Below are 14,613 nucleotides of genomic sequence, written 5' to 3'. Positions count from 1 at the left end.
TGCCAGCTGTGTGGGCCGCAGCCTGCCGCTGTAGGCCCTTTAAAGTAGAGCACTCTTTCTGGGATGTGCAGGATCTGTTCTTAGAAGCTCCCTTTCTGCTTTCCAGTTGGTCAGCAGTTCCAGCAGGGCAGCAATGTCCCCCTCTTTAGGCTCCAAGGTGGCACCCTCAAGCTCAGCCTCCTCTCAGACATGATAATTTCAGGGGTAAGTATCCCATGCCCTCTGCCCAATCTCTTTTTTGCAGATACCTGGGCCATTCTTCCAGGATCCAAGTCCTCTTGACTTCTCTCCTGGGTCGCCATGGACTGTGTGGTCAGGCACATACAACATTTTTAGGTGAGGCCAGAGCACCACCTCCTTCCATATGGTGAGCTCCATGTCGTTACCAAGCAGACTATCCACAGGCATGGCTGGATTCACAGCTACACTTAGTCCAGAGCAGGAGGTCAGCCAACTGACCCTTCAAGTCACTCAGGTAGCCTGGGATGAAGGGGAGCAGGTCCAGTCTTCCTTCTCAAAGAGCAGGCCAGGCTCAACTAACAGGGTAGTCCTCTAGGGAACAAGGCAGTCCCTCTTCTGTATTGTCCACAGGTCCAGGAATGTACTCAAGAGAGGCTCTGGAGGACCACTTTTTATACCTGATGTCAGTCTTTAAAGTGGAGGGATTCACTATACTGACCCCACCTCAGGTTCTGGAAATGCTTTCACTTCCCCTGTCAAGTCTCCAACAAGTCTGGGGTGACAAAAGACTTGTATCAAGTTCCATTGTGTGTGCTGGAGGCAAGCTCTTTGAAGTGTAAATAGGGCAGAGTACAGCTCTGCCAAATCGATCTAGGCAATATAGCCAATCCTGACCCCTTTGTCTCACTGTCTGACAGGAATATACAAACCCCAATGGCAGAGCCATTTGCAGTCTTGTATCGCATGACACTGGCAGCAGGCACCAAATGGTTCGGGTAAGAAAATGCTAACTTTTTTAAAAGTGCCATTATTGAGAATTAAAATATGACATTATCATTAAAGAGGATTTTAATTTACAATTAATTTGAGTTTAAACATGATATTCCTACCCGCTCCCAATAAAAAGTTAGTGCTTATTAAGTATAATAAGTTAACCCAATTGTATCCAATAGGAGAGATAGGCCTTACAGTAATAACATAGATGTTTTTCCCTTCCAGGACCGGTAAAACTTAAACCCACATATTTTACCATTTAAATACAGTGCACACTGCCCTAGGAGCCTTTACAGATTGACTTATATGTATAACAAAGGAAGGTTCAGGTCAGGCAAAATATTTATTTTGCAAGGTCGAAATGGCAATATAAAACTGCACGACAGACTGCAGTGGCAGGCCTTAGCCATGTTTTCAAAGGTTACTTTAGTGGTTGCCACAATGAGTGATGCAGGCCCTTAAGTTACAGATTCCGGGTACACCGAGTACCATTGACTAGGGACTTATAAGTAAATGAAATTTGCCAATTAGGTGTAAGCCTATTTTTCCATGTTTTAGGGAGAGAGCACATGCGCTTTAGCACTGGTTAATAGTGGTAAACTGTGCAGAGTCCTAAAGACAACAAAAACGAATTGATCAAATGAGAGGCGTGAAGGCAAAATGTTTTGACCAACCATGCCAGGTCTAACATGTGCCAAACAAATTATGTTCTTTCACTAAATTAACAAATATATATAGCCCAAACGACTGATACGGTGGCCAAAATGAAATTACTCTTGTCATTTAATGTCAACAATGCCAAAGGATGAAGATGTGAAATGTGAGAGAGAGTAGTGAGAAAGGGTAGAGATAAAAGGTGGACGAGAAAATGACAGGGAGGAAAATACAATGAGGGAGAAGAGATAGAAGAATGAGGAAGAGGGAGAGACAAATAGCTGCAAGAGTAGTGAAAAGATCAGATGTTGAAATGGAGATTGAAAAGACGAGAGAGACAAAAAGTGAAAACTGACGTTCCAGGAGAGAGGAACACACGAGGGGCAGAAAGAAATAAAGGGACCTGCCTAAAGATAAAATTACGAGTGAATAATCGCTTAAGGGTAAAACAAACGATTTGTGGTAAAGGGTTCTCTGTGGCGTGCCAAAATAAGAAAAGGGAGATAAGAGCAGTACAAAGGAAACAAAAAAAGAACTTCACCCTAGAGAGACAGGAACAGTTAGTAAAACTGAAAAAAGAATTCAAGCAAACGGTAAATACCGCAAAAAGGTTATATAAAGAAAAATGCTGGGAAGAATTACTAGAAACCATAGAGAACAAAAATCTAAGGCAATTTTGGCAACTAGTAAAGGCTACAAGTGGAGCAACTGACGGTGAACTAAACTGTATGGTGAGTGAAGCTGCTTGGGAAGGGTACATAAGAGACCTGTACGGGGCCAGGACCCCAAGTGGGGAGATGGTGACTAGCTCATGGCAAGAAATCTCAGTAGACCTTCTACTTAAATTTAACGAAGAGCAAGTTGAGCTCACAATAAAAGAACTAAAGCTAACGCGGGCAGCAGGCCCAGATAACCTACAAGCAATAGTTTTGAAAACTGAGGTCAAATGGTGGGCGAGATTTCTTGCCAAGATGTTCCAGGTAGTATTAAAAGAAGGAGTAATGCCACCGACCTGGAAAGGGGCCGTAATTAGGCCGATCCATAAGAAGGGGTCCAAAGAGGAGCCAAAAAACTACCGGCTGATAAATCTCCTAGATGTAGGTGAGAAAGTGTTTTCCAAAATTATTCTGAAACAACTGAATGCATGGGTAGATGAGCACCAAATAATCCCTATAGAACAGGGTGGCTTCAGAGCAGGCCACTCTACAATAGACCACGGATTTGCACTATGGGCAATGGCGAGGAAGTCGACGGAACAAAATGGCAAGTTATGCTGCTGTTTCGTCGACTTCAAAGCAGCCTTTGATTCTGTGGATCGGACTTGCCTATGGGAGACCCTAAAGAGGATAAAGATCCCAAAAGACTTACTCACTATAATAACAGAACTACATAGGGAAAACTGGGGTCAAGTTATTAAAGATACGGTGGGTTCCTTGACCCCAAAGATACCCATGGCAAATGGATTAAGACAGGGCTGCGTGCTGGCCCCCCAGCTTTTTTCGATTTTCCTGTCAGATCTCCCGGCCTATCTAGAAGTGGAGGGCAGCGCCAGTCCCAAAATGGATGGAAATAAGATTCCCTGCATATTGTACGCGGATGACTTGGTAATTGTAGACCAGACCGAGAGGGGCCTCCAAAGGAAGCTTAACGCCTTTAACACATATTGTGCCAGGAAATTTCTAACTATCAACCTGGATAAAACTAAAACCCTATGTTTTGGGAAAAAATTAAGTAGATTCAGCTGGTACATAGGTGACCTTAAACTGGAGACGGTTACTGAGTACCGATACTTGGGTATATGGTTTGATAGGACGCTAAGCTGGAATACCCATTTGGAATCACAAAAGGCAAAAGCTCTCTCTTCCATATGCGGCCTAAAAAGGTTTAATGAGGACTATGGCGAGATGTCACATCGACCTCTGCTTAGAGCCTTTGATGCAATGATCCCCCCCCAAGTTTTATACGGCGCAGAGATTCTTTATTTGAGCGGTAAGGGATCGTGGGATGCGATTGAGGGGAACTGTATAAAAAGGCTCCTATCACTTCCCCAATCTGCCATGATACAAGCCATCAGAACCGAAATAGGCACAAAGTCCTGGACAATACTAACCCAGATGGCTGTGATTAGATTCTGGAAGAGATTGGAAGACCCAGAAAGTAAAAAAGTAGCGTACTGGTGTCGCAAAGAGATCCAGAAAAGTGAGCTAAAATGGGCAAAGGCCATTAGGGAAAAAATGAAGGGTATCTGTAACTCATTAGAGATCAGCTTGGACTTGGGAACCTATCAAATCCAAAGTACCAAAGGTGACCTGAAGCAAAGGGGTAAAGAAGTCTCCAAAGTGTCAGATATAAGCTACCTAACAAAGAAAAAATCAGTTGCGCATATGCTAAATGCCTGTTCCCAAGAACACTGGTTCCCCTACCTCGATAGATTACCTAATCGTGGACTCAGGCAAGAGATCCTGAGACTTAGAATTGGGGTAAATCCATGGATAATAAATAGAGACCTTAAACTAAAAATGTTAGATCTGGATGGTCGCTGCAGGTGCAAGCTGGGAACTAAGGTAGACCTGCTGCATATTATGTTGGACTGTCTGACACTCCTAGAATATAGGAAACTTTGGCTGCGCCCAATTTTTATAAGATATGATGTAAAAACAAGATCGCAGGCAGCTAGCCTTTTAACTGAAATTCCCTATATTGACGTTGTAATTGCCCTCGGGAAATTTATAAAGGCGGCCCTGAGAGCATCAAGAACCAAAGAATAACATGTAGTACTGTATGGTTTTAGTGGAATGTATTCATTTGAGTAGTAAAAATGTGATTAGGTTTTAATATACAAATTAAGTTTTAACATAAGTGTAAATTTTAATGAATTTTGTACTTTTGATAAATGGTGTGTAGAATTTTTAATGGACAAGTTTTAAAATAAGTGTATGAATTTATGGTACATACTCCATTCTGTGTTATGTCACTGCATTGTTTAAAGACTATGGTCATAATAAACATATATTTTGACTTGACTTGGCATGGCAAGGGTTACTAATGTTTGAAAAGGAAAACTGAGTAGGGAGTAAAAAAAGTCAAAATACAGAGAGACATAGATGTGGACAGAAGAGGGAAATTAAAAAAGTTATGGAGAGTGCAATGGAATGACAAGAAAGGAGAAGGGAGAAGCAAAAGAGTGGACAAGAGAGACAAAAAGATGAGGAGAGCGAGGGAAAGACAATAGGCAGGAGAGAAAAAAGAGGAGGGAGAAAAATAAAGATAGAGAAATAGAGATGAAAAGGGAGAGAGGAAGGAAAGAGAAAACTGGTAGAAATAGGAAAGAGTAGTATGGGAATATGGTGGGGAGAGCAAAAATTGAGTGACTGGGGAGAGGGATGGAACAGTAAATAGTGGGAGAGAGGGTGAAGGCATGAAGGTGGTAAGGAGAAAAATGGCAAAGGAAGAGTGGGAAAGTGAAGGATGGAGAGGGCAAGGGAGGGGAGAGGGAATGCAGGAGTTTCCTGGTCTATTGACAACACAAGGGAAGGATGGCTAGGGCTTTGCAAGCACAACTGTGCTAAAGTGTATTTGCAGAGTTTTAAATATGGCTGTGATGCCACCTTGAGAGATATCTTTGTTCCCATGGCTCTATCCAGGAGGTGAGTCTAGATGAAGAATCCTATGTCCGCTAGTGGAGGTGCTGATTTAAGAAAAGAAGGGTGTACTGGTCAGAATTGTCTAGATAGTATGGTTGTTACGTCCTCCAGTGGGTTTTTCTGTTGTTCTCAGATCTAAATTAGGCCCTAGGCCTACCCACGACCAGAAGCATAGCAAGACCCCTACACTTTCCAGGCTGGCCTTTGGAAGCAGGTAGAGCTCATGGTACTCACAACACAAAGACACTGAAGCATCGAAAGTCTAAAGGAGATGGTCTACATCTTCAAATGTCCAAAAATGCATTTATTTTTGGCAGTTTGTCACTGACTCTCACAGTCCTGGTATGAAATCTTCCATCAACACAGGGACCAGATATATAGAGGAGGTAGAACATTGTGGTACCAAAGTTGCCAGGTGCCCTTGTCAAGTCTAGAAAGGGATAGGTTAGTAAGCTAGCATTAGCACAGCTAAAGTGTTGTAGCAGTTTCAAAGCAGTTTGCAGATCATTACAGTCCAAAGAATGGTAATTTGTAGTTTATATCGCATTCCTATTTTCTATCGTATAACTCATAGTGTCACAAATGAAGCTTTGAAATGTCACATATAAGTACCATGAAGACATGGGAATGTCATACATAGCAAACTCAAAACTTGCCATCTTTGTATCTATTGGTACTGTTCTCCAGGGTCAGGGTAGATTCAGCCTTATTTAATTGAGGCCAGCAGGACAGAGAGGTTAAGCAGAAACAAATGTAAGATCTCTTCTGCCAACAACTTCTTTGAATTGATCATCCTTTTGCAGCTGTTTTATCCAGTAAGTTGACCTAAGTTACGTGTACCACCGTCAGCCAATCCTAACTGTTTAAGCATCAGCACTTCTCATTCTGTTTTTATGCCCCTATCATTAGAAAATTTAAAGAAGAACTATTAATTTATTTATTTATTTATTTGCGGGTTTATAACGCGCTAGGATCACCTCCCAAGGGAGTATCTCCGCACCTACAAGTTTCAGAATACAATAGGTTGTCGGCCATATAGCCAAGCCTGACAGAGGCTATCACACAAGATAGAATGCCGCATGGAAGACTTGGTTTGTAAAAAGCAAATACTTTTTTACAAAACTACAGGTTTTGCAATGTTTTTAAGAAACCGCAATACGGCAGAATGGCTATGAAGCGTACATGAACATCTGAAGTGCAGCTTATGAGAAAAGTTAGATTCACTGCTTCATTATTTGAATATAACAATGCAAAAGAAGAGAATACCTATATTATCTTTATTTTTCAGTTATTTTAAATACTGCTGCATAGCGCTCATGTAACTAATACATTTGGGGTAAATGCTTTTCCCAAGAAATCTGTTCATGATCTATCATTCTTTAGTAATATTATTCATGGATCTTCGACGTATGAATACAAACCTCTAATGTTGAAGGACTCCACCAGTGAGATTTGTCTCTGGCTCCTGAATCATCAAAGTCTTTAGTCTCCTTTTGGACCTGGGCTGTCACCCTGTCCCAAATCCTAAATGAACTGAGGGAGTACACAAGAGTGCCTCTTTTCCACCTTCAGTGGCTGCTCATAAATCAGTGAGGTACACAAGTACTGCAAAGGTTTGAAAATTACACAATAGCAATGAACTGTTTGCAAAAAGAGAGCAGGGAACAAGCATGTAAAAATAACAATAGTAGGAGTGCCTGGGGCATTGTAGGCAATGAGATTTGTTCAAGGATCACAGAGAACTCTTAACCTGCATCAAGAATAGGGAACAGTCTTTCCCAAGAGCTGCGGTGTGTTCCATCACACCTCTGCTTCATAAATAAATGTAACCCCTTCTTTCTAAGAATTGTGTTGCATCCTATGTTTGTATTACCTTGTTGTATCTATGCCATTTCCCTACTAAGACAGTGGCATAGCTAGCCCTTTTGCCCCACATGGCGGTCAGGAAGTTTGCCACCCGCCACTGCCGCAGTTTTCATCCCTGCTTGGTGTCTTCAAATTACAATATCATATTAGAAAGGGGCAATCCAAGACTGAGCATGAGTTCTCTGAACCTAAAAATCTAGCCTTTGAAAATGCTGGGCCTATTCTTCTTCGTATTTATCCACTGAGCCTCCCTCCCTCTTTGAACAAAGGCTGTGTAGTATCTTTATAGATATTTTTCACTTGATCTTTTCAAATCATTCATATTGCCTACCTATGATCCAATCGTTTCTCTCCCTAGCTGAAAGACAGTGATCTTCCTTCCAAAAGCTTACCACATCTCCCCTGCAGATCTCTTATTTGTCTTATTTAAAAGACTCTTTACGTAGCTGGGAGGTACTATTTATATTTATAAAATATTTTCTTAATTGTTAAAGCTTTATTCATAATTGCATTACATTGCAATTGCAGAGCCCTGATTGCCCATTCAATTACCTGTGTATTAAGGAAAAGTGGTCATTTGCACCAAGAGTATACTTTAATCCACACTTGTTTACATGGCCTTGATTTTATATTCTCAGAGTGTATCCCCTCGGGTCCCTCCCTTGTGCCAAAACATAAATCTAGGTACATTGGGCACACATTTTCTAGTGTATTTTCCATGTCCATACTCAACCCATTATCCTCAAACAACACACTCTGGTCTTGCATCGCATTTGGACCATTCCCACCATTGTCATTCCCCTTTTGTCAAGATCAGGAGCCAGCTGTATAGGTTTACACATTCCCTTACACCTTTTTTGGTATTGGAAATAGCCCCAATACACACACTTCATTTGATTCTTCCAGGTGTATATCACCAGAGTCCGTCAAATGCTTTATCACTTCATTTTAAAAGGCTTGGAGTAATGATCACATGAGGCGGGAAATGCTTTAAATCTTTAAAAGCAGACCTTGTGCCTACGTCCTCCACTCTCCTACCAGCATTGGGACAACATTATTCTGTTTGAAAAAACACATTCTTCAATAGAACAATTAAGAACATTGTATACACATGTAATAGGTTCTAGAGTCAATCAGAACCACACATCGCCCCACTTAAATTAACAATATCATACTTGAGAAAACCTGAAGAACAATGAATCCTTATATTAAGGCCTTGGGAAGATTATAATCCTAAACAAAGTGAACATGGTCAGGAAGATATGGCAAACAACTGTTAGTATGATCTGACCTGCTCCTAATGAGATTACCCAAACCAATACGAAAGGAGCCCCCTGAAAAAGATATAGGGCAGACAGCAGGGGAAAATTACACTACTAAACTAGAACAAATCCGCCCTACCCATATAGCAAAATGGCCCAAGGTGGGTCCAAGGATATAAATACGCAACAATGACCTCACCAACAGACAACGGGCAGGCCACAAGATAGATCCAACTCCAAGTTAAAAATATACAAAATCTTTATTTTCTTTTTTAGAGTTTCTTAGCACACAATTTATAGATGGCAATTGATAAAGTAACCTATAAGTTCATAGATTCATTTAGATGACATATAAGTCCATCAATTCATTTTAGATAAAACCCCACATCAACCTCTCATCATACATATTGATATCATCATCCTATCACACACAAACATTCACTTCAACATCAGACAATTCATACACATTCCTCAACGCAATCCCCAAGGTGACACATAGGTAGGATCCTGCGGAGTCTTCTCAGCAAAATGCCGGAGAGTCCAGGTCGATAAGGCAGGAGCCCCAATAGTAACGCCAACGCGCATTTCGGTGCTCGGCCCGATCTACGGCCGCACCTTCATCAGGGCTCTCACGCCGAGGGAGTGGGGAAAACACAGCACATATGAGAAACACCCGTGGCCAATCTCTGTCCCGGGTCTATGCGTCAGCCTCAACAGAAGTCTTCTCAAAGCTCGTAGCCAGGGGCCAAATCACAATAGGGCAATAGCAGGCACCCATCCGGTATGTTCATGAAGGTTTCCGATGTATTATTCTTTTTAGACGAGCATCTTATTCTGCTCGAATCCGCAGCGACTTCCTGCGAGGGACCGCAACAAAGTGCAAGCCTTTTCAGCAGAAAAAGTGTGTTCACAAGATTCCAGGTGCTCAGTCGGGAACGTCGGCTAGGAGTTCCGCGGGTAAATGCAGATCCTCAGCGTTCTGATACCGAGCTGTAAAGATAGGACTCCCCTCTCGCACCAAACCCTCAAAATAGCCGGTAGGTTCCAACGGACCCACTACTATCCACCCCACGACAGTTTCTCTTCATTCAACGAGAGTTCATCCTGTACTTCCCAAAAAACATGTAAATTCACTGCCCATTCTTAGGTTTTTCGGCTAACTGCACACTACATATTCTTTTACTTGAATCAGTTGAATGCCTTCATTATTGTTATTATCCCACTCCTATCTCGTGATAACTTCATTAACCACTTTTCCACTCCAAGCTACACTATAGTCTTCCCAATTGTGTTTAGTAGTTTGTGGAGTAGTGTGGCTCACTGGTTAGAGGCGGCAGGCCTGAGAGCAGAAGTCAGCCTGGGACCAGGGTTCAATTCCTGACGCGGCAGGGTCGTGGACCTTGGTCAGCGGACTTGATAATTCTCGCTTCGGTGCTTACTCTAATCAGGGGTTCCACTCGGCAACTCTGGGCATTAGCTTGCCTAATCTCCACAACGGCCCCACCAATTCCGGGGATGCCTGGTTCCACCTTGGGGACTCCCAGCAAGGGACCATCCCACAGGGAAAGCCAGGACGGGTTCCCCAGAGTTATACAGCGCCAGGACGCCCGTTGCTGGGGCAGCTGTGCGCTTTACAAGTATACTACATTTACATTTAGTTTTGTCTAAAGGCAAAGAAAGTCTGCACAAGCAATCCACCACTTTGTTCTTTACCTCGGTACATATTGGATCTTATAATGAAACTCTGTAAGACACTAGTTAGAGACTTGTGATCACTTCTAATCAATGTGAACTTTCAAACACCATACATAACATAAAAAATGCTCATACCACATACCACAGCCACAGATTCCTTTTCCACCACTGAGTAATGCCCTTCAGGCAAACACTACTGTGAATTCGTTCCCATTAGAACCCTTCTGTGACAAAACTGCTCCAATTCTCTTGAAACTTGTGTTGGTAGTTAAGACGCATTCTGCCACAGGGCCAAATTCTTGAAGTGCATTAACTGTACAAATGCTTGATCTCATTTGCTCCAAATCTTTCTTATATAGATATGATTGAATGAACTGCACCTTATTTTTTTAAGAATTATATCAAGATTACACACAACTTTTCCATAAAAGCCAACAGGGTCCAAGAATGACCTCAATTCATCCTTGTTGGAATGAGTGAGAGAATCTCAAAGAGCTATAGGCAACTCATCCTTTGGTATGGTGCCATCATCAATTACTTGATGTCCAAGATAATTCAAGGACTGAACTGCAAATGTATATTTTGCAAATACTGCTGTTAGCCCCCGTTCCTTGAGGATTTCTAACACGTCTTAATTTGTACTGAATGCTTTTTTTTGCTTTATACCCATCACTAATCTGTTGTCCATTAACTGCTAAAATACAGCTGCATCTGAAGCTAAACCAAAAAGGCATGCAGGTATATTGAAAACATCACATGAGTATCATAAACACTGGGGGGCGTGGCTACAGCTGTAATGGAGGCAGACGTGTACGGGTAGAGCTCTGCCAGAGGCTCCCCTGAACAGGCTCAATTCTCCATCCATAGCTGCTTGCCAAGACCGTCGCCCAGCGCAGAGTAGTTCTGAAGGAAGCCCAAAGCTCCGGTACCGATCTTGCCCCGTCTGACTCCCGCTTTACGGCCCCCTTTACGGCCCCTGGCTGTGTGAGACGCTTGGCGAGCTGCTGCCGCACGGGAGAGCTGGGCTACGAGAGCCCAGGGCTGGGCTCCTCCCACAGGGCTGCAAGTAATGGCGCGGCTTGTGTGGGCTGCCTGTAATCCGCCGCGGCCTCCCTTCCTGCGACCATCTGTCTCGGCAACGGCTGTTGTGCTGGGGGGCGCTACCTGGGGTGCTGCAAGGATGCCTGCCTGAGGTCCCAGCCAGGCCCTGATCAATTGGGACACTCATCACTACTGCGACACGCCCGGTATCGCCTGGACCGGGTCTGCCTTCGTGACTTGCCTGACTGGTGTGCCGCCGCTGCCCTGTGGAGGCCCTAGACAGTGGCTATTACCCGCTGCGCGGGATATTGTTTTACTTTCCTGGGTCCCCCCCATGGGTGACGGGCACCTCTGCCGAATGCTGCATTCAGAGACCACGTGAACTGACCAGCGGGCCGCTACCGCACAGGGGGATTGGATTACATGAGTGTCGTGATTGTAAGCGGCGCAAGAACATGCAAAACGCCACTAACCTGAAACGGATGACCAGCTGAGACGATGGCAGCAGATAGTCCCCCCAACTCCCCCTGACACACTTCCCTGCAATGAATAAACTCACTGCTTGAACCTGTGCCAAACGGAAAAAGGGAGAGGAAAAAGAAAGAGGGGGGGCGGAACTCTCTGTACTTCCAGCCGGGTCTGGTCAGATGCACAGCTAGAGCGTGGTGGCACTGGAAATACTGCAGAACAGGACGACAAGGATACGAACATTAAATACTATTCTTCATAATGTTGACCCTTCCGCCCCGTACACACCCCTAACTCACCAGACCGGACAACAGCAAAGGAAGCGGCTCTCAATTTAGAGTTCAAGGTAGAGGCAGTTGTCAAAGGAAAAGGTCGTAACTCAATAAGTCTCAAAGAAAATGGCTCAACCTGCAGACTCAGGAAGCCATTAAGTACAGGAATGTAACTGAAATGCGTCTACCAATTACGGCATTGGAGACAAGGGACAAGGCTATGGGTTCGAGCACTGAAACAAACAAACAAAAAACAGTGCGGTGTTTGATAGCAGAGTTTTCTTCTGCCGAAAAGTTCCGCCTTGGAAAATCATACAAAATCACAAAAGCTTAACACGAAATGAAGAAGGAGGCGAGCCCGCATTCCTTCTAGTACTTGCAATATTCCGGTGCTCAGGGTTTCTTCGGGAAGAGCAAAAGAAGTCAAAAACGCCGATGGATTTCCTCTGACCTCGCAGGCTCTGGATCGGCGCAGGGATGACTCGGCATTTCCACTGACCTCGCAGGCTCTTGATCGGCGCTGGAAAGACTTCCTGGGAACTAACGAGAAATGCCATGAAAATAGCAAAGAGACCCGCACAAGGAAAGTTATACATACATTATATTTCTTGCTAGAGTATGCAATAGTATTTACAAATATACAGAATAAACGCTTTCCAAGAAGAAGTAAGGTCCAAGTCTTGAGAGTTATGAAGGAGGGCTTTTTATTCATGAACAAGCATGTTGAAGATTCAAAAAATTGCTAGCAGCCAACGCGTTTCGTCACCACTGTGACTTCTTCAGGGCTAGAAGCAATTGTACATAAAACACAAAATTACAAATAGGAAATATTTACACAATAAATAAAGAGACAAACAAATCTTATATACATCATAAAAGAGGTTTCTTTTGGTTTAAAAAATGGTGGTTGCACTAGGCCTAGTACAATTGACCATTAGTTATTATATATCAAAAGTTACCAAAATGTCAGTTGACATCTTCACTTAATTATATTACATATGCTGCAAATTTGCATTATTCCACTACATACATTTGGAAAGCGTTAGATTGTACCACAGATTACATTGTTTTATAAAAATTGCCTTTTCACGGTATTCGAGTGTGAAGCTAACACAGGGAGGAAATTAACTTCAAAACTCATCTAGTTTCACTCTAAAAAAGTTCTATTTGTTATATCTCCTTTTTAGTTATTCAGAGATATCATATAGTGTCCAGTATGTGTCCAGTATTACACACTAGGACAGTAAAACTATCTATCTCATGGGTATATTATAATTACAATGCTACAACATCATACTCCTCATATCTCATTTCGAAAGTATTTTCTTTTTAAGATAAAGCATTTTGCATACCTCTAAGGTCAGTTGAGCTGTGTTAAATAGAGCTTGCGTCGCTTGAACCGAAATACATCAATGTAAGCACCTATGAGGTATCAAATATACACATTAGATTCCTATGGTTATATGCAGATGACATGCATAGAATTCATAGATTTGACTTACACTTACAATCAAAATCCCTTCTCCTAGTTCCTTAAGTATTTAATCTGACTTCTCAGTTTTTCATCTAGTGTGCAGCATTTGGCGGTGTTCCCATCTGTGTCGCAAGGATCTAAAAGTATATAATACACCTTAATACCAACTTAATATGTATAGTGTGTCATAATAAAGAGTCGTTTGCAATATCCAAAGTATTTTACTTACAAAATCAAAAGTAATCTGATATATCCACAATGGCGTCTTGTTCGTTTTTTCTATGTATTCAGATTGTTGTAGTATTATAGGACCATCAGAAATTCTTCAATAAGTAACGGGCATCTATAATAACGTATAAAAGTAACAATCATTCTAACGATTTCCTATTGTTCAATCTCCTAAATAGGAGATTGAACAATAGGAAATCGTTAGAATGATTGTCTAAATTATGACTTTTATACGTTATTATAGATGCCCGTTACTTATTGAAGAATTAGATTTGTTTGTCTCTTTATTTATTGTGTAAATATTTCCTATTTGTAATTTTGTGTTTTATGTACAATTGCTTCTAGCCCTGAAGAAGTCACAGTGGTGACGAAACGCGTTGGCTGCTAGCAATTTTTTGAATCTTCAACATGCTTGTTCATGAATAAAAAGCCCTCCTTCATAACTCTCAATACTTGGACCTTACTTCTTCTTGGAAAGCGTTTATTCTGTATATTTGTAAATACTATTGCATACTCTAGCAAGAAATATAATGTATGTATAACTTTCCTTGTGCGGGTCTCTTTGCTATTTTCATTGCATGTGATGTTTTGCATTACGCTTTAGGGGGTGTTTACGGGTCACGACCTATGCTCACAGGCTTTTGAGTACTAGATACAAGACTAAACATAGTGGAATAGTGTGCAGGCAGCAAATAGCTCTGACCCAATCTTGTTGTGTTTTCTAACTAACGAGAAATGCCATCCAACTTTAGATGGCGTAGAATCCTGATTGTCAAGCACCTTCCCCAAGCTGGGGAGGAGCTTATATACGGAACGCTGATCTTCCTGCACTCATGCGCCCGTTGCCTTCTGGGACACGTAGTGTTTCCACCCTTTTCTCTTGTAGGTGAAAGAAACCAATGCACAGCGTGTACTCTGCATGCTGGTGATCGCGACAATGAGCCTGGGACCTGGTTCTCCCCACGAGGCTGCGGATGGTGATGTGGATTGTACGGACTGCCTGACAATTGCTGCGGCCGCTTTCCCTGAAACCGCCTGTCCCAGCGCCGACGAAT

This window comes from Lissotriton helveticus, chromosome 2_1 (assembly GCF_964261635.1).
Source record: "Lissotriton helveticus chromosome 2_1, aLisHel1.1, whole genome shotgun sequence".
In the NCBI taxonomy this organism is placed as follows: Eukaryota; Metazoa; Chordata; class Amphibia; order Caudata; family Salamandridae; genus Lissotriton; species Lissotriton helveticus.
This window is presented reverse-complemented; position numbering follows the sequence as displayed.